This window comes from Cynocephalus volans, chromosome 7 (genome assembly GCF_027409185.1).
Source record: "Cynocephalus volans isolate mCynVol1 chromosome 7, mCynVol1.pri, whole genome shotgun sequence".
Classification (NCBI taxonomy): domain Eukaryota; kingdom Metazoa; phylum Chordata; class Mammalia; order Dermoptera; family Cynocephalidae; genus Cynocephalus; species Cynocephalus volans.
In genome coordinates this window covers 123,406,556-123,426,737 of record NC_084466.1, presented here as the reverse complement: position 1 = coordinate 123,426,737, position 20,182 = coordinate 123,406,556, and positions in this window count along the sequence as shown.

Genomic DNA, 20,182 nt, shown 5'->3' with positions numbered 1-20,182 from the left:
CAAAGGCAAATGGGTTTCCAAAAAGGATAGTCTTTTCAAAACTGGTGCTGGAACAATTGCATATTCACAGGCAGAAAAATGAAATTTGATTCATACCTCAAACCATATGCAAACATTAATTAAATACAGAACCTAAAACTATAAAACTTCTAGGAGAAAACCTTTGTGACTTTGGGTTAGACAAAGATTTCGTAGATATGACACCAAAAGCATGAGCCATTAAAAACAAAAATTTGTAAGCTAGATGTCAGCAAAATTAAAACTTTTCTTTGAGAGACACTGTTAAAAAGAATGAAAAGACAAGCCACACAATGGGAGAAAATATTTGCAAAATATTTGCAAGTCACATAAATGACTTGCACACAGAATGTATAAGGAACTTTCAAATCTCAATAAAAAAGAAAACAAACTTCTCCTTCCTCCCAAAATTGGCAAAAGATTTGAAAAGGCACTTCACTAGGTACATGAATGGCAAATACATGAAAAGATAGTCAACATCAGTTGTTATTAGGGAAAGGCAAGTCAAAACCACAGTGAAATACCACTGCACATCTATTGATTGTTTAAAATAAAAAAGAGTGACCACACCAAGTACTGGAGAAGATGTGGGACGAGTAGAACTCTCATACGCCGCTGCTGGGAATGTAAAACGTAACACCACTTTGCAAAACAAAGTTTGGAGGTTTTTTTTTTTTTTTTACAAGTTAAACATATGCCCACTATATGACCTAGCCATTCCACTCTTAGTTATTTGCCCAAGAGAAATGAAAAGTATATGTCCTTGCAAAGACTTGTACATGAATGTTCAGTTTTTGTAATGGCCAAAAACTGGAAACTAAATAGCCATCATAAGTGAATAGGTGAACAAATTCTGGTAAATCCATACAGTGGAGTACTTACTCAGTAATAAAGAAGAAACAAGTTATTATACACACAATACCATGGATGAATCTCAAAATAACTATAGAGTGAAATAAGCTAACAGAAAAAGAGTATACTATATGATTCCATTTATATAATTTCTAGAAAATACAAACTAATCTGCAATGATAGACACTAAATCAGTGGTTTCCTGGGGACAGAAGAATCAGGGAGGAGCAGAAGAGAGGATTTCAGAGGAGTATAAGGAAACTTTAGTGGGGTGATAGATATGCTCACTACCTTGATTGTGGTGATGATTTCACAGCTGTATACCAATGCCAAAACTTATGAAATTTTATACTTTAATATGTGCCATTTATTATATGTGAATTATTCTTCAATAAAGCTGTCAAAATAAATACATACACAACAAATTTTTAAAATCTGCCCAGCATCAGCATTTTCCTTAAGAATTTCTTGCACCAGCTGTTTCCCGGTCACTTCCCCTCCCTGCTGCACAGAGCATGGGACAAGGGCTGCAGTGGCTGCAGCCAGCAAGAAACTGGTGTCTTCCCTTATCCCCAGTCTTTCAGGTGGCCCAATACAGGCTCCAGGGCCTTTTCAGCTCCCCCACCACAGCCCCCTGTCGACTCCCGGAAAGGAAGAGGGAACACCCAACCCCTACCTTTGCACCCCTGCCCTTCTGCCCTGCTCAGCATGTGGCTCCAACTGCTCTCAGTTGTCCCTAAGCAACAGCTGGAGCTTATCAATTGTCCCCAAGCAACAGTTGGAGAGTCTGCAGTGAGGACTTCCCTTCTCCTGCTCCTAGCTCTTCTTTCACCTTCCTAGCTGAGCACAGCCCCTCCAGGGCCCTTCCTGAGCCCTCAAATCCCCAAATCTGCCCCCTCTGTCTGTCACTTCTGGGGAAGTTCCCTGCTGTCCCTTCAAGGAGATTGAAACAGTTTGGTTCTCATTTAAAGCTGCTGTTTGCATTGAGGAGTTTGTCACACATGCTAATGAACAGCCGGCTGACAGAGCAGACCCAAGGACAGAAGGAGTGGAGGTGGGCTCTAATGAATTCTTCCTGGCTGCTGTGCTGATAAGATGCAAACATGGGACTGGGGACTCCCTTTCTCCTGGACTGGGGTGGGTCAGTTCACCGCTGTGATCGGCTTAGCTCCCAGGCCTGCGCACTTCTGGGGCCTTCTGGGAGGTGGGGAAGCAAAGCAGGGCAGAAAGCGGGGGAGCACTGAGTGTGGTCAGGGGTGGGGCTGAGGGCTGGTTGGCCCGGTTTCTGCCTCTGCTCCCCGCAGGGCCCAACCTCAGGTGTTTCCAGCCCAGGCAGTGGATAGTTGAGCAAGCAGGTCTTGAAGCTCTCAAAGGGCCTCAACAATTCAAGACTGTTTTCTTCTGCCTCCTTTATTCTTAGTGACTTTTTTCCATTTTACAAAAGGAGTGCGTATGTATTGTAGAACATTCTGATAACAAAGAAAATGCAAAAGAAAATCAAACCACATGTGATCCCATCACCCAGAGACAACCACTTTCATCTCTTCCTTATCTTTTCTCTCTGTATGTTTTTAAAAGCAAATGTGGGACTATAATAATAGTAATATTTATTGAGCAAGCACTAGGCTTGCACTGGGCTTCTCATTTAATTTTCCCAGTAAATCTTGAGTAATGGTGTAATTCTTACTGCTATTTTATAGATGGGGAAATTGAGACTTAAAGAAGTTAAGTACCTTGTCTACTGTCACTCTGCAATTAAACAGTGGGGCTGATCTCATTCCAGTAGATCTCATTCCAGAACTGCCACTTTCACTCTTACTACTTTGAAATTGACTAAATATCTCATAAATGTCTTTCTGAGTCCTAGCCTTCAATGTCACTTTTAATGAGTACATAGTACTCTTGTTCAGATGTACCACAATTTTCCCAATTCCCTGTCAGCGAATAGTAGGTTGTTTTCAATATTTTTTATAATATATTCTCCAATAAGCATCTTTATAGTTAAATATTTGCTCAAAAACTAAAATTGGAATCTTTGGTCAAAGCATATGTATAATTTAAAGACTTTTGATACATGTTGCCAGAATTGTCCTCCAAAAATAATGAACCAAATTATACATCCTCAGCCACACCAGAATACAAAGCATTCTTCATCCAAGTGATTAGAGGCAGCTCAAATTCTGCCACATGAATAATAAAATTTAAACTAATTAGGGGTGTGGGGTAACCCAACCTTTTCCAGTGGAAATTCCATCCCCCCATAGCAGAGGAGCAGGAGCCAGACACTGAACAGAAAGGGGTCTGGGGCAGCAAAAGCAAGATCAACTTCCGCTTAATTGAATCAGGTCAGTAATTCTAAAGTTTTCAGAAATGCTTTTGTTCCCATCATTGTCACTGAACACTCACTGTCCATGACCAAGAGGGAGAAGAGTGTGCAGAATGTTCTAGAGTCCTTGGCTACGGAGTGCGGCAGGCGGCAGCTTGGAGCAGGCAGAGGACAGAGAGCTGAGGTCAGAACCCAGGTTCCCGTATCAGCCCTGGCATTGCTCATGAGCGTGAGCAGGACGTGCCAAGCCTCATTTCTCTCATCTGTTTATGTTGGGGGGTGGAATAACAGCCTGGATCTCCCACTGCTGCAATCCCCTGTGTCCCAGGTATGACATTAACTACTACCAACGAACTCCTTTATCGTACTCCTACTCTCTACCAGCCACAAACTTCACTTCTGTTACCCTATTTAATGCCCCCAAATCTTTGTAGTAGTAATTTTGTCCCTGTTTAACAGATGAGAAACTGAGGCACAGGAAGCTTAAAGGATTCATCCAACATTGAATGGGGGCAAAAGGCAGGGCCAGAATTTGAACCAAGGAAAATTGGACTTACTTCTATCCACTGGGCTCTAGGCACTGTCCTGTAAGCAGAAAACAAGCTCCTGAGGGTAAGGGCCCTGTCTGTACTGCTCCTCACTGTGTCTGCAGCACCCAGCCCAATGCCACAGTAGGCAGGAGAGATCCGCGACTGTCTTATTGCCATGTAACAAATGACCAAAAACTTAGTGACTGGAAGTGGCACCCATTTATTATGCCTCCGTTCTGTAGGTCAGAAGTCCAGGCACGGCACCATGCGGTCTCTGCTCAGCATCTCGCAAGGCTGAAATCTAGGTGTCAGCTGGACTATATCCTCACCTGGAGCTCCGGGTCCTCTTCCAGGGCCATTTGGGTTACTGGCAGCATTCAGCCCCTTGCTTTCATATGACTGAGGTCCCATTCTCTCACTAGCTGTCAACTAGGACCTCTCTCAGCTCCTGAAGGCAGCCCTCAAGTCCTTGCCATGTGGCCCCTCCTAATGGCCTTTCAGACCCCAACCTTCAGGAAGGATCCAGTCCCTTTTAAGGGCTCACTTAATTAGGTCAGGCTCACCCAGAATGATCTCCTTTTTGGTTAACTCAAAGTCATCAGGTTAGGGACCTTAATGACATCTGCAAAATTCTTTCTACCCTATAATGTAACCTGTTGACAGGAGCGATAGCCCATCAGTCTCAAGTCCCTCTCACATTCAAGGGGAGGGGACTGTACAAGACATGTACACGAGCGATGGAAATCTTCGGGACCATCTTAGAATTCTGTCTAGAATGGCAACTGCGTGGACGAGGGAATAAATGGATGAACACGTAAATGAATAAAGTACTCACGTGTGCAGATAGAAGGGAGTAGAGTGGCCTAAATGTGCACTAACTTTGGGATATACCCGAGAAATCTGAGTTTGACAGACTCCAGCATCACTTCACTGTTTAAGGGGCCACCTTATCCCCAGTTCCTGACCCAGAATGAGCTTATACAGAACTTGAACATGTGATCTGTTCTCTGAAGCTTAGAGCAAGAATAAGTAATAATAATTCAGACAGCAATAAAGATGCAAAGGCCATCCTTTCTTCGTGGGCAACAAACTTTCATTCCAAATCCCATTTCCCGCTTTACATCCCTTCTCTCACCGCGTGTACCTACACCACCCTCTGTGAGGACCACCCTCTCACAGAGACCCACTCTGCCTTCTCAGAGAATCTGACCTGGGAAAGCCATATACACTCACCCCAGCCATTAGAGACACCATCTAGGGAGCTGTCATAGCCCATATTCCCCTGAGCTGGGTCCAGGAAGAAAGGCATGAGCCGCAGCCCCATTCACCCCAGGTCTCCTCTTTCCAGCCCAGAAAATTGCCGTAATCCATGACCTTACTGTAACTCCTGGGCCCAAAGAGTTGGACGAGGCGCTGAGTCACTGTCAGGAATATTCCCAGGGGAGAGGGCTTAAGCAATTTCCACGGTCAGTTTCCTTCCAGCCTGAAGGGATGAACTTTCAGTCCTCCGTGGGCCTGCTGGTGGCCCTCGAGGGTGACCATCCCAGCCTGCCGCTGGTGAAAACTGCCTCACTCAGCCTTAAGCTTCCCGCAGTACCCTCTTCAGGCACAGGACTGCCACCCATGCTGAGATGCCTTTTGGCTGAATTGTGTACTCATTCATTCAACAGTGATTTCTGATGACCTATCATGGGCCAGGCACTTTGTTCCATGTGCTGGGGTATAGCAGGGTCAAAAATAAAAATGGAAAAATCCCTTTCCTTAAGGACCTTATATTTAGTGATGAAGATAGACAGGAAACAAGATAAATAAGTAAATTATATGGCACATTAGATGCTGATAAAGTGCTCTGGAAACAGTAAAGCAGAGAAAGGACAGAGGGAAGGAAACTGAAAACAGGGAAGAGGTGACATTAAAGAAGAGGAAGGAGTGTGTCAGCAGGATAGCATGAGTGGTAACAAGTGCAAAAGCCCTGAGGCACTCACGTGATTCACACATTTGCACAGCAGTGGGGGCCAGAGCAGATGGAGCCAGGGGGAGAAGGGACCGAGGTAAGGAGGGCAGGGACTGCAGATCGCAGGGGCTTTGTCAGCCACAGACACCTTCCCACCTTCCACTTTTCCTCTGAGTGAAAGAGGGAGCCCTTGGAAGGTTTTGAGTAATGGAGTGCCATGATGCTGCTTACCATTTTAAAGGATCATTCTGGAATTGTGGGAATACATAGGGTGGGGCTGCCTCACTGTGCAGGGAACATCAGGTAAGTCCCAAGGGGCCTTGGGCCCTCAGTCAACATTTCTTGGGTGAGTTCATTGAAGTCTGGGTCTAAGACCAGCCAAGGGTCTGTAAAAAGCATAAGGCAGGCTGGGGATGGGAGACATGGTTTTCAGGGTCCCAGGAAGCTGGGACTGTGGCTAATAGATCAGCCAGGTAGAAGGAAGATGTGGGTGAAGTCAGGAATCCAATTGGCCACCGAGACAGGTCATCCTGCCTTCACGAGCCCGTCCTCCAGGTAGATAGTGTTTTGCCCCCTCCCCAAGCCTTGGCTTTGGTTTTGTTTTTTCCACTCACCAAAAACATACTGAGCACCTGCTGGGCAGCTGGCATCTTGAACACAGAGCTGCAAACAAGACAACCAAGAGCCTGCAGTGTAGACGGAAAGATGATCGAGCAGTCGTACGCATCGTAAATAAAATAATGATAGTTTGCAGTAAGTGCTGTGAAGGAAACAGTGTTGATATAGAAAAACTGGGCAGGTCTCCTAAGGAGGTGACAGTTCAGGTGAACCTGAACAAAATCCAGCCATGCGAAGAGGGAGGGGAAAAGAGGGGGCAGAGGGGGCGGTTATGCGCCAAGGACCCTGAGGAGGGAAAGACCACAGGGGGTCTAGGACGCAAAGGCAAAGTCCTGTTGGTGAGAAGGTTAGCAGGTGCCCTGGTACTTCCTGCTTAGGTGGTCCAGGACGATGAAGACCACACAGGAGGAACATGACTGCAGCTTCTGGGTGCTGGAAATAGCAACTTCAGGTGAGGGCTGAGCTCTGGGGAGACCCCAAGAAAAAACTCAGCCCCAGCAACTCCTGGACTTGCTCAGAACTTCAAAGGGCATCAGTAACCATTGTTATATGGTGCAAGCATTTTAATAGGTTTATTTTTTATTAACCAAGAGAACATCAATTATTTATTGGTAAATGATAGAAGCAAATCGTGAAGTAATATAATCCAATTTTTAAATACTTTTTTATGTAATAGACTATTTTTACAGCAGTTTTAGGTTTATGGGAAAATCAAGCAGAAAGTGCAGACATTTAACATCCCCCCTCTCGCCGACACACACACAGTCTCTCCTGTTGTTGACATCTTACATGAGTGTGGTACATTTGTTACAATTAGGAACTGATGCTTATTAGCTAAATTTTACATTAGCATTTTCTCTTTGCGTTGTACAGTTCTGTGGGTTTTGCCAAATGTACAGTGTCATATATGCATCACTACAGTATCATAGAATAGTTTTACTGCCCTAAAAATTTCTCTGTGCTCCACCTACTTATCCCGTCCTCCCACCCTCCTCCTGTGAAGCCCTGGCAACCATTTTTATTACCTTCAACATTGATAATTTCATTCAGTTGGAAATAGTCAAAATTCTCTCTTCTAGCTGATGAAAAGCATACGGTAACTTGTTGTTAATTACAGTCACCCTACAGTGCTGTAGAACTCGGGATCTTATTCCTCCTATCTAGCTGCACTTTTATATCCATTAACCAATCTATCCCCCCTCTTCTGGCCAGCCTCTGATAACCACCATTCTACCCTCCACTTCCATGCAATCGGCTTTCTTAGCTTCCACAAATAAGTGAGAACATGCAGTATTTCCCTTTCTGTTCCTGGCTTATGTCACTCAACATAATGTCCTCCAAGCTCATCTATGTTGCCACAAATGACAGGATTTCATTCTTTTTTATGGCTGAATAGTACTCCATTGTGTACACGCCACATTTTCTTTCTTTATTCGTTCATCGATGGACACTTAGGTTGATTCCATATCTTGGCTATAATTGTGAATAATGCTGCAATAAACATGAGAATGTAAATATCTCTTCCATATATTGATTTCCTTTCCTTTTTATATATACCCAGTAGTGGGGTTGCTGGATCATATGGTAGTTCTATTTGTAGTTTTTTGAGGGACCTCCATACTGTGTTCTATAATGGCTGTATTACTTTACATTCCCACCAACAGTGTACAAGAGTTTCCCTTTCTCCACATCCTCACCCGTATTTGTTATTTTCTGTGATTTTGATAATAGCCATTCTAACTGGGGTAAAATGATATAACAATGTTTTTGATTTGCATATCCCTGATGATTAGTGACGTTGAGTATTTTTTCATGTACCTGTTGGCCATTTGTATATCTTCTTTGAAAAATGTCTATTCAGCTCATTTGCCCATTTTTTAAAATCAGATTTGGTTTTTTTGTTGTTATTTGAATTTCTTCTATATTCTGGATATTAATCCCTTGTCAGATGCATAGTTTGCAAATATTTTCTCCCATTCTGCAGTTGTGTTGTCTCTTCACTCTCGATTGTTTCCTTTGCTCTGCAAAAGCTTTTTAGTTTGATAAAATTCACTTGTCTATTTTTGCTTTTTTCTGCCCATGCTTTTGAGGTCCTCTTCATAAAATCTTTGCCCAGACCGACGTCCTGAAGCATTTCCCCTATGTTTTATTCTAGTAGTTTCATAGATTCAGATCTTACACTTAATCTTCAATCCATTTTGAGTTGCCTTTTGTAAATAGTAAGAGATATGGATCTAGTTTCATTCTTCTGCATACGGATCTTCAGTTTTCCCAGCACTATTTAAGGACAGTCAAGAGTCTGTCCTTTCATCAATGAATATTCTTGGTGTCTTTATCGAAAATCAGTTGGCCGTAAATACTTGGCTTTATTTCTGGGTTTTCTATTCTTTTCCATTGTCTCTGTGTTGGTTTTTATGCCAGTACCATGCTGTTTGGGCTACTGCAGCTTTACACAATATTTTGAAGTCAGATAGTGTGATGCCTCCAGCTTTCTGCTTTTTTCTCAGGCTTGCTTTAGCTATTCAAGGTCTTTTGTGGCTTTATACAAATTTTAAAATGTTTTTTCCTATTTCTGTGAAGAATGTCATTGGTATTTAGATAGAGGTCACATCGAATCTGTAGATTGTTTTTGGTAGTACAGTCATTTTCACAATATTATTTCTTCTAGTTCATGAATGTGGAATGTCTTTCTATTTCTTTGTGTCCTCTTCAGTTTCTTTCATCAGTCTTTTATAGTTTTCCTTGTAGAGATATTTCACCTCACTGGTTAAATTTACTCCTAGGAATTTAATTTTGGGGGAAGCTATCGTAAATGGGATTGCTTTCTTGATTTCCTTTTCATCTTGCTCGTTGTTGGCATAGAAGGGCTACTGATTTTTGTATGTTGATTTTGTATCCTGCAACTTTACTGAGTTTGTTTATCAGTACTAAGAGTTTTTTGGTGAAGCTTTTAGAATTTTTTATGTATAAGATCACGTCATCTGTAAACAGGAACAATTTGACTTCCTCCTTTCCAATTTGGAGGCCCTTTATTTCTTTCTCTTGCCCAATTGCTCTGGCTTGAACTTCCAATACAATGTTGAATAAGTGTGGTGAGACTGGGCATCCTCGTCTTGTTCCAGTCCATGGACTAAGAAAAACTTTCAGTTTTTCCCCATTCAGCGTGATATTAGCTACAGATTTGTTACGTATGGCCTTCATTGTGTTGCGGTACGTTCCTTCTCTACCTAGTTTGTTCAGAGTTTTTATCATCAGGAGTGTTCGATTTTGCCAAATGCTATTTTTTTCTGTGAAGAGGATCATATGCTGTTGGTTTTTCTTTTCATTCTCTTGATGTGATGTATAATGTTTAGGGAATTGTGTATGCTGAGACAAACTTGCATCCCTGCGATGAATCCCACTTGGTCTTGGAGAATCATCTTTTTAATGTGCTGCTGAATTCAGTTTGCTAGTATTTTATTAGAGGTTTTTGCATCTATGTTTATTGGGAATTAGTGGGTTTATAGCTGAAAGTGTGATGAGGAAGGCATAAAAGATTGTTTACTCTGTTCATTCTTTATTCCATGAGAGACACGTTTCTGCTTAAAACAGAAAAAAAAGAGAGAATAAAAATATAGTATTCCTTGTAGGTTGCACCCCAAACAAAGAAATTCTCTATATATATTAGCTCAATTTGGGGGTTAAAAGAGAAAAGGGAAAAAATAAAATCCATGGGAATACCAATTAAAAGTTCCCTCTGCCATACATTTGTTAAAAATAGCGTAATATGCTCATTCTATGCCAGCTAAGGGATATCAAAACAACATTAAATTCATGAAATCCCACCAAGGCAAAGATCCTACTTTTTCTCCTCACAATAATAGAAAAAAAGATAGAACTCTTCTAGCAAAAACAGGCAAACAGCATTTACTAACAAGAAAAATCAAATCCTCCCTTAAGTAATTTTGAATCTTCCCAACTCACAATACACCTGTCTCTTCTCTAGAAACCTTGGAAGCCCCTCTCCTACCATGCCCGTGGATAGACACCTGACCCCAGCTGGACCAGTCACATTCTCTCTCCCAGGAATTTGGATTTGGACTGAGAGACAGCTTATCCCTCTTAGCAGGTAGATAGAATGAGGGGTTGATCTACCCAGTAGCTCCAGTGTAGTCAAGTCCTGCTGTATGGTCCAGGAAGTGAGAAAGCCATCAACTCCACAAACATTTCTAAGCTCTTTCTCTGGGCTAGATCAGGGGAACCAAGGATGACCTGCTAACACACATAGACTTGGTCTTCCAGGATTCTGCACTAGCTGAGGAGGCAGACATGTCGTCAGGTCGTTGGCACTCTCCTGGAGAGGCTCTGCCAGGAATGCTGGGAGGACCTGGACAAGCACTGCCCCCGGGACCTCAGCTCCTCATCTAGAAAGCGATCAAAGTGACTCTTCCAGCTTTACAGCCTGTGGCTTCTGAAGACAAAAGCAGCCTGATTGGAGGTTGGGAGGCCAATTTTAATTTCCCACCTATTATGGACTGAATGTTTGTGTCCCCCACAAAGTCCTTATGTTGAAGCCCTAAACCCCAATAAAGGTTAAACGAGGTCAAAGGGCGGGGCTCTAATCTGATAGGGCTGGTGTCCTTACAGGAAGAGGAAGAGACACTAGAGCTTTCTCTCCATCATGTGAGGACACACTGAGAAGGCAGCCATCTACAAGCCAGGAAGAGAGCCCTACCAGGAACCAAACTGACCAGCAGCTTGGTCGTAGAATTCTAGCCTCCAAAACTATGAGAAAATAAATCTCTATTGTTTAAGCCACCTGTCTGCAGTACTTTGTTATGGCAGCCCAAGCTGACTAAGACACCATCTCTTCCTCAAAATTGGGCAGAATGGGCTCTTATATGATATTTGCCCAGCTGCACCCCCCCGAGAGCCCCCTGAACACACACAGCCTGCTTCCCAACACAGCAGCCACCAGCTTTCCAAAAGGTGTGAGCAGGAAGGTTTTTCTGGAAGTCCCACAACCTGCCCCTGCCCTTGGCCACCCCACTACCAGGATCCAGGAGCTGACAAAATTTGTGGCAGATGCTCTGGGCCGAAGTCCAGCCTCCTTTGGTAAATTACTGCTGCTTTCTGGGAGGGCAGAGGAAGCCACACGTGGCAAATGGACGAGGCATAGGCCAAGACTGACTGGCTGAGGAGAATGGGCCCCCTGCAGCCGCTCCTCCAGGTTTCCTGCTGTGACGCATGGTACGCGCCAGACAGGACCCTGTGGAGTGTGGGGACCGGATGACCCAGGCCCCTCCCCAGTTTAGGCTGCAATCACACCCAATTTGCACAGAGGCTCCCTTCTCCGCTCTTCTTTCATCTAAGTTGACCTACCTAAAGCTCATAAAATGCCATTTCATTACAACGTGTTTTCATCATGCAAGAAGACCACCATGTGTATTAAGATGGAAGACAGAGATTACAAGCAGATCTTAGTTTTGTCTGTCTGTTTTAATAACGAAAGCATGGTTCCTCAAAATCTAATTTTGTGTGTCTTTTTTTATTTTTAATGACCCAGCTTCCCTTTATAGTTCTCTCTCTCTTAGGCCCATGTCAAGCCCTGTGTCCTTTGGAGTAAACTTCTGAAGAGCCTTTAAAAAAACAAAACAACAAAGTCTCTCTCTTCTCTCTTGACTCCTGGCTCCTGGCTCCTGGCTTCTCTCCTACCTCTCTGGCCAGCCCATGTCTGGCTCATTCCCCTTCTCCCAAGTTCTCAGCATGCCTCTCCCTTTCTGCACACTGTGCCCGGCCACCATTCTCTCCCTCCAAGCCTGTCTCCACAGCTCTCTGGTGAAGCAGATCTGCCTGGAGCCTGCCTGTGGACACTTGCTTCCAGTGTCCTGTGGGTCTCCACTCCTCAGGCCCAGACAGATCTTGGTGTCCCTTCCCCACAGCAGCACCTGCTCCTGGTCCCCATTTCTCTCAGGGACCTTGCTCTGTGCCCAGTCACCATGGCTCTCAAGCATAGCTCCTCCTGTTATCCTCCTTGACCTAGAGTCACTGAGCCTTTGCACACCGAGGTGTCTTTGGCTTCTCTGTCCCTTCCCTGACACACCCATTAGTACCCTCACATCCTCTTTCCTGAACTTTTCCAAGTTTAATCTCACAACCAATTCCCAGCTAGGGAGCTTGGGGCAAGTCGTTTTACCTCCCTTGAGCTTCGGTTATTTTCATCTGAAAAATGGGTATAATAATGCTCACTGCGAAGGGTGCAGTAAAGATGAGTGATGGTAACTTATGTAAATATAAATCACCTAGTACAGTGCTCAGCCTGTGCCAGACACTGTTAGTTCATCTCTCTTTCCCCCACTTCAGCTCTATTCTCCATCATGTGGTTTATCCCCTTGAGACAAATCTGATTTCCAGAATCACAGTTTGCGAAATATACCCTGCAATTTTCTGCTTCCAATAATCCAGCTGCAGAGGTAATGAATATCTTTTTTTTTTTTTTTTTTTTCATCTTAAACCAAGTTGATATTGTATAAAATTATCTGGTTATTTTGGTTCATCTAAAATATGCAGATCAGGAGGACCTGAATTTTTTAAATAATTATGATTTTTTAAAGCTTGTCACAGGAAGTTTTTATAAAACAAAGTAGAGAGAACTCATTCCTGCCAGGCATTATCCTTCCTTCCCACTCTGCTTTTGGAAGGATTTGCAATTTAAATTGAGGATAACCTCTATTTTCACTCGGAAAAACACATTCCCTCTAGCAATGAAACTCTTTTTTGAATAAATCCCCCACAAAAAAGCCATATTTTTATACTTTGTATGTAACAATTTAACAAGAAAATGCTACTGATCTCTTTTCCCTTTTTTTATTCTTTCCCAGCATCTATTTAATGGTGAAATTTTGCAATTGCACAATCCACAATCACATACACATACACACTTTTTTGTCTTTTCAGATTTCTTCCCAACAAAACCCCACATATGACAGAGGTCAGATTTAATTTAAATTATTGTAGCTGACATCAGCTTAGAGCCAGAGCCTCAAAATGAAACAGAAAATTAAAATAAAACCCTTAACATCAGCTGAATTATCTTGATAATTGCCTGAATTTCTGTATTGCCCAAGAGAACTGCTTTTAGATCAATATTAAAGAAAAAGCACATTGGTGTGTTGATAAGTAAGAGAGACAGATGGCTCTGGGGTGTCGAGTTAAGTGTGCAGGCTCTGGCAGCAGAACCCTGACTGTGTCCCCTTCCCAGCTGAGCAACCCTGGGTGAGTTGCTGATCTGTCTGAGTTTCAGTTTTCTCATTTGGGGTGGTTGTGAGGGTTAAATGAATTAATTCATGTAAAGCTGTAAGGACAGTCCCTGGCACATACTAAGTACTCAGTGAAGGCAGAAATCATTACTCTCCCAGATAAAAATCAGTGCCGGTTCCAAATACTACAAACCTGGAGGCAGTATGTGTAATGCTTAGAACCTTTTACTCAGACAGCCTGGGTTCAAATCCTGACTCCACCACTAACTAGCTGAGTGACTCTGGGCAGGTTTCCCAACTGCTGTGTGCCTCAGTGGCTTCATTTGTAAAATGAGTGTTAAAAATTCCATCTGCATCCTGGAAATTGTCAGGCATACGAAATGAGACAACGTGAAATACCTCTTACAGGAAATGCTCAATGAATTTTGGTTGTTATTTTTCTTTGCATGCTATACAAATAAGGTTAACTCAGAACTGCTTCCCCAGACCCATGGAGGTTTTCAAAAGGATAGAGCTGTAACATTTTTCCACTTCAGTGGTTGATTAGGGGCCAAACAGCATTACCATACACCTCCTACCTGGGGGATGACCGTCCCCACTTAGATGGGCAAGTCCCCTTAGATAAAACAAGTTAAGACATTCTCTTTCCTGCACTGGCAGCCAGAGTGTGGGCACGTGACCTGGGCTCAGCCGATCAGTTTCTGGCAACTGGGACATTGCTTCTGAAAGCAGAGAGAAGGGTGGAGGTGGGGGTAGAGAGGGCAAGTGTGGGGTTGGAAGGGGGGATGGACAGCTGGTCTCTGGAATCTCACTCACTTCAACCATAGCACCTCCACTTTTTCCCTCTCCTAAAATTCTTAATTACTAAATTAACACATATTCTTTACAACAAGAAGAAACTCCATAAATGTTTCAGAAAGCATGAATAATCTCCTTGCAAAGTAGCCTCCTCAGTTCTTCCCCCAGTTAGCTAAGCCCTTCTGCAACTTATCCTTCCTGTTTAACAGTAAGCCATCCCGGTACATCAATGAATGTCTGTTGTACTTACTCTATTATGACTTCATAATTTTCCATAATAGAAATGCACCACTATGTTTTCCAAAACTCCTCTTTGGAGAGGCACCTTTTTAGACATCCATTACCATTTTATTGTATTTTTGGTTTTTGGCAGCTGGCCAGTGTGGGGATCTAAATCCATAACTTTGGGATTATACAGCTATGTTCTAACTAACTGAGCTAACCGGCCAGCCCCTCATTACAATTTTAAATGCACATCTCAGTGACCCAGCAACCTCACTTTCAGGAATCAAACCTACAGAAATAAAGCACTAGTTTGTACATAAGGTTGCACATACAAGATTACTTACTACACATTGCTTGGAGTGTCAAAAACTGGAAATAACCTAATTGCCCAGCAATCTCCCCTTATCTTTGTTGTTTATAACATTTTGTTTGGTGGAGGGGGAAATTTTCAACTGTAAAAAGCGTCTTGTGAAAACCACTACTCAAACCCAGGTGAGAGCTGGGACTTTTAGGTTCCTTCCAACAGTGAAATTTTAGATGTCTTTCTTTCTGTGGGGTTGGGAGGAGGCAGAAAGAGAAAATAAGATGTGTATGTCAAGGTCAGATCACCATAGCACAAGTGGGTCATTGTTAGGTCTATTTTACCCACTGAGACAGCAAATCTGAGTCCTCACAGAGCCCACGTCCAGGCTTTTGCTTCCATTCAGAGGGTTTCAAACTTTAATGAATATAAGATCCACCTGGGACTCTTGTTAAACTGCAGACTGATTCATTAGGGGTGTGGGGGTGGGGAGGTGGTCTGAGATGTTGCATCTCTAACAAGCAACCAGTGATGCCAATGCTCCTGGTCTCTGCACCACACTTTGAATTATAAGGATCAGATTGATTCATATCTGCTATCTGCACTGAATCCTAGGACTGTCCAAGTTTTAGTTCTGAAAGTCCTGAGTCCCAGGAAACCTCTGAGTCCCAGGCAAACCAGGACAGATGGTCACCCTAGTGTTTGGATTAGCTCAAAATGACTGAAAAGTAATACAAATGAATGAAGTTGGCTGGTTGGAAACTTTGGCAAACAGAAGAGCTTAATACAGTTTTCTGATGGCAACTGTAAGTAGCCATGGATGATGGGGTCACAATGAAAATATTAGAAATCAAGGACTGTCCAGAAACAAGATGAAAGTGCTTTAAGGAGAAGGCAGGGAAAGAGTCTACACAACCACTCAAAAACTCACTGTAACCAGCCCTCAAGACAGCCCCCAGTGATTCTCACCTTCTGATATTCACGCCCTTGTGTGGTTCTCTCCTATACTGGAGATAGCTAACCTGTGTAATCAACAAGATATTGTGGACATGATGAAGTATGACTCCCAAGAGTAGCTCATAAAAGACCTTGAGGCCTCTGTCCTTCTGCTTTTTTGGATCATTTGCTCTGGGTGAATCCAGCTGCCATGCCATGAGGATACCTGAGCAGTCCTATGGAGAGAATCACAAAGCATGAGGTACTGAGGCCTCCTGCCAACAGCCATGTGAGTGAGCCAGGTTGGAAGCAGATCCTCCAGCCCCAGTCAAGTATTCAGATGACTGCAACCCTGGCCAACATCTTAACTGCAACCTCTTGAGAGACTCTGAAACAGAACCACTCAGCTAAGCCACTCTTGATTGAGCACTCTAAACTTAACTTTTATGTTAACTTTCTTTTTAATTTTTGATCCTCAAGGATCAAAGATCCAAGAAGTTGCAAACTAGTAGCCATCAGGGCCACAAACAAGTTTTATTTTGCCTGTATGTCTAAAAAAGAAAAGTAAATTAGCCACCAACATCTAAAAAACAAGATATTCACATGTAAATTTGGGTTTCCAGCATCTCCTAGAAAATTGAAAAGGCTTCAAACCAAGATCTTCATTCCAACAAGGTCAAGGATAGGTGGGCACTGAGCAGCAATTGCCCACTTCAGAGGGTGCCAGTGCTCCCCACATCAGCATGCCCACCACCTCCTGCTGTCTCTCCACTGGCTCACATCACCTGTTAGCATTACCCGCCAGCCTTCCTCAGTCTTTGATCCTTGTCTTACAGATCAGAAAATTTTCACTGGTAACACTCAAAGCATGGTCCCTGGACCCGCAGCATCAGATCAGCATCACCTGGAAACTTGGTAGAAATGGAATTTCTTGGGTCAACCCAGAAACTCTGGGGTGGTGGTGAGGTCCAGTAATCTGTGTTCCAACAAGCCGTCCAGGTGATTCTGATTCACATGTAAGTCTCAGAACCCCAGTTTCTCACAAGTAAGTCTTCTTGCCTTTTGAAACCATTTTCTGCTCTTCAGTAGAAGGGCCTCAAAATGTATGAGTCCAGCTGCACCAATGCGCAGCCCCAGCCCCTTGCCCCACCAGAAATACCAGCAATCTGTACCTTCTACCAGGCTTCCTTTGTGGTCACAAAACTCAAAGTTTTCACAGCACCTCTGAGAGGCCGCACGCTCTCAGAAGTGTAGGAAGGAGCAAGAACCTGGAGACAATTTGGTCTCAAATAATTTGCTCACCTCCCTTCCCCCTGCCTCCAACATATATATATATATATATAAATAAACAATATAGTTATATTTTTTAAAATTGAGGGTCAAGTCCTACAATGTGCTGGGCATATTCTCTATTGTAACCCTGAGGTTTCTTTGAATCTCAGATCTCAGCTGTAAACCGAGGGGCTCAATGATCTGTCCTCAATCTCCCTTCCAACTCTAAAAGCCTGTGATTGCCTGACATTAAATGAACTTTTCCATTTCAGAATACTAAATGCTCTCATTCATCCACTGTTACGATGGATGGATGGTATAGCTGTACTTAATAAATCAATCAACGAATGGTGACTGTACTTAATGAATTTGTTTTGTTAAATATCTGTTATAAGCAAAGCACCTTGTCCTCTTTTCACAATGCATTTAAGTGAACTCTTTAGTGACTGCAGATAAAAAAAAATCTTGAAGCAACTACCGTCAGAAATGCGGGAATAGATTTCTAACCCTCCATGGACTAGGGAGGGCTTGGCAGCAGTGAGAAATCTTACAGCGTGGGGCAGCTTCTGTGCTGAGGGTCCGTGGTTATGAATGTTGCAACACGATAACTCTCACCCAGAAAACCCACCATGCAGTCCAGGGCAGTCTCCACCCTTGTCCCAGTGTTCTAACTCGAGCTGACTCTACTTCAAAGGAAGGAAAGGTTGTTTGGCCAAATACCCAAGGAGCATCGGTTTCAGGAATGTGACATGCTGTTAAACCACAGCCGTGTAAGCTTGCGGCTGCTGAGATTTTCCAAGGATGAAAGTTTCACTTTTCAAAGAAAAACATGGCACCATGTAAGTTGGAGAAATATAAGTAAATGCTGTCAATGGGCCCCAAGAAGCTTTCTCTCCCAAAGAATACCTACTATGTGTACCTTCTGGGGAAGGATGGGAGGAGTGTGAGAATAGACTAAATGTACAAGATTAGAATGATGAGACGCAGTTCCTGCCTTTGAGTGGAGAAAAAAGACAGTTGGGAGGGCAGAGTCCAATGTCAGTGCACAGCATGATGGAGGCCAGGGGGGGACTGGGGAAAGGAGCAGGACGTTCCCCTAGAGGCCAGGTCAAGTGAATGTTCAGCGTGGGGCAGCTGGGAGGGTTGTTGGAGCTGAAAGCATCAGGTCACAGGGCAGGAGAGAGGTCCCCAGGCATCAACAATGGGCACACAGGGACTCTCTGAGATCCTGTGTCAGGCCCCCTGGGCCCCCCCTCCACATCTGACTCAGGTTTAGGAGAGTGACCACCAAGGATTGATGAATGCAGCTGGAAAAGAATGTGGAGATGTCCTATCTCCCTAGATTGGCATTAATCTGCATTTCAAAGTGAAGTAGGTATCTGAGGAACTGAATTAGTACAGAATCAAATTTCACAGAATCACAGCTGTTTAATTTTGGAAGGGAAGTGGGGGTGATCATTGAACCCAACTTCACCCTCCATTTCACGATCTCTATGTTGGCTTAGTTACCCAGCTTCACTTGGATGCCTCCATTGACGGGGAGCTTGCTCTCTTACAAAGTAACCTGTTTCGTCACCAAAAGGCTCCAGTTGTCCCTAGATGTTTTCCTTATATGGTGCTAACATCTCCCTCCTCTATTTTACCCTCCTAAGCCCAAGCTCTGTCCTTCAGAACGGGTCTGAACCTGTATTTACTACAGCAGCCTTTTAACTGTTTGAAGGAGCAACCCCCAACCTCTCTAAACATCCCTAGTTCCTCCCACAGTGCTTTTATGGGACAGCTTCCAGGCCTGGTTAAGGGCATCTGAACACTCACTAGGCTGCCCATGTTCCTCGAAAACTGCTCCCCACTCCCTCAAACCTGCGAGTGATTTTCCAGGTAGAGTGAGAGCAACATGGGTCAGGCCATGGACAGTGTGTGGGCAATGTTGAAACCCTGAGCGGGCTGACCTCAGGGACCACAGAGGACTAGTGGATGCTTCAGGAACTGAGAGACGGTCCAAGTCAACCCAGCATCGGGTGACCCCTTCCAGAGGGGCCAGGCAGCCTTGACCAAGCCTGATGCTGAATACTTGCTAAGCCCTGGGTGGTCTGTAGCCTCTCACTGTCCGGAGTAAAAGCAGGCCCTGGGCCAGAGTCTGTGGACACTGAATTTCATGGACACTGGTGGGAAAAACCACTAAGCCCTGAGCTTGGCATAGAAGGGAGAAGCCCGCCCCCTTGTGGAACTCTGGGGGGTGGCAAGGTGCAAAAAGCTCTGAAACTGCCCCAGGAGATGAGGGGTCTGTGGGGAGCAGCCACTTCCTTTCGCCACTGCCATGTCACCAATCACCTCTTATGAATTGTGAAGAGAGTTGATCCACTGTCACAGCGGAGGGAAGAGGTGGCAGGCGACATAAAGGGAAGTTAGGAGGTGGAGACCCCTGGGTCTAGTTGTCTGGTGACAGAAAGTTATAAAGAAATTAGGTAAATATTATTAGCACCTGTGAATAAACGAAAGGAGAAAAAATAAAAACACAAACAGGCATCAGGAGGCCTCTCCTGGTTCCCCCATTCCATGTGCAGCCCCAGCATAATCTCAGTCACTCTCTGGGCCTCCAAGGGCTGAAGCATTAGACTGTCACATCCCTCTCCTGACAACAGTCAGTCCTTGGTGGCACCACACCCCTGACTGAAGAGATGAGGGCATGGGAGGCGGCAAGGGCAAAGGGCATTGCAGAAGGGAGGCAGAGGGCACCAACATGACCAGCGTGGCAGGCCCACCCCAGGTGCTGGAGAACACAGTGCCCTTCCATCATGGCACCATGCCCCTGGGAGCCCCGAAGGGTCGTTTCCCACAGTGGCCTCCCCTCCATCCACAGTTTTGGCCAAGTCTCCATCATTTCTCCACTGTGTGGACACTGGCCCAGAGGTACATGTGCCATAAAACATGCTGGCCCCAGATAGATGTGACCCAGGCCCAATTGCTGTCCAGTCCAGCAGCCACAAACAACTCTGCTGCTATGCACTCGCACACTGCTAAGCTGCCTTTACTCAGCACTAAGCACATTATCAAAGATTATGTTTTTAGCATATTTTCGAGGTAAATTCCGTACTACTCTGTAACTGATCAGTA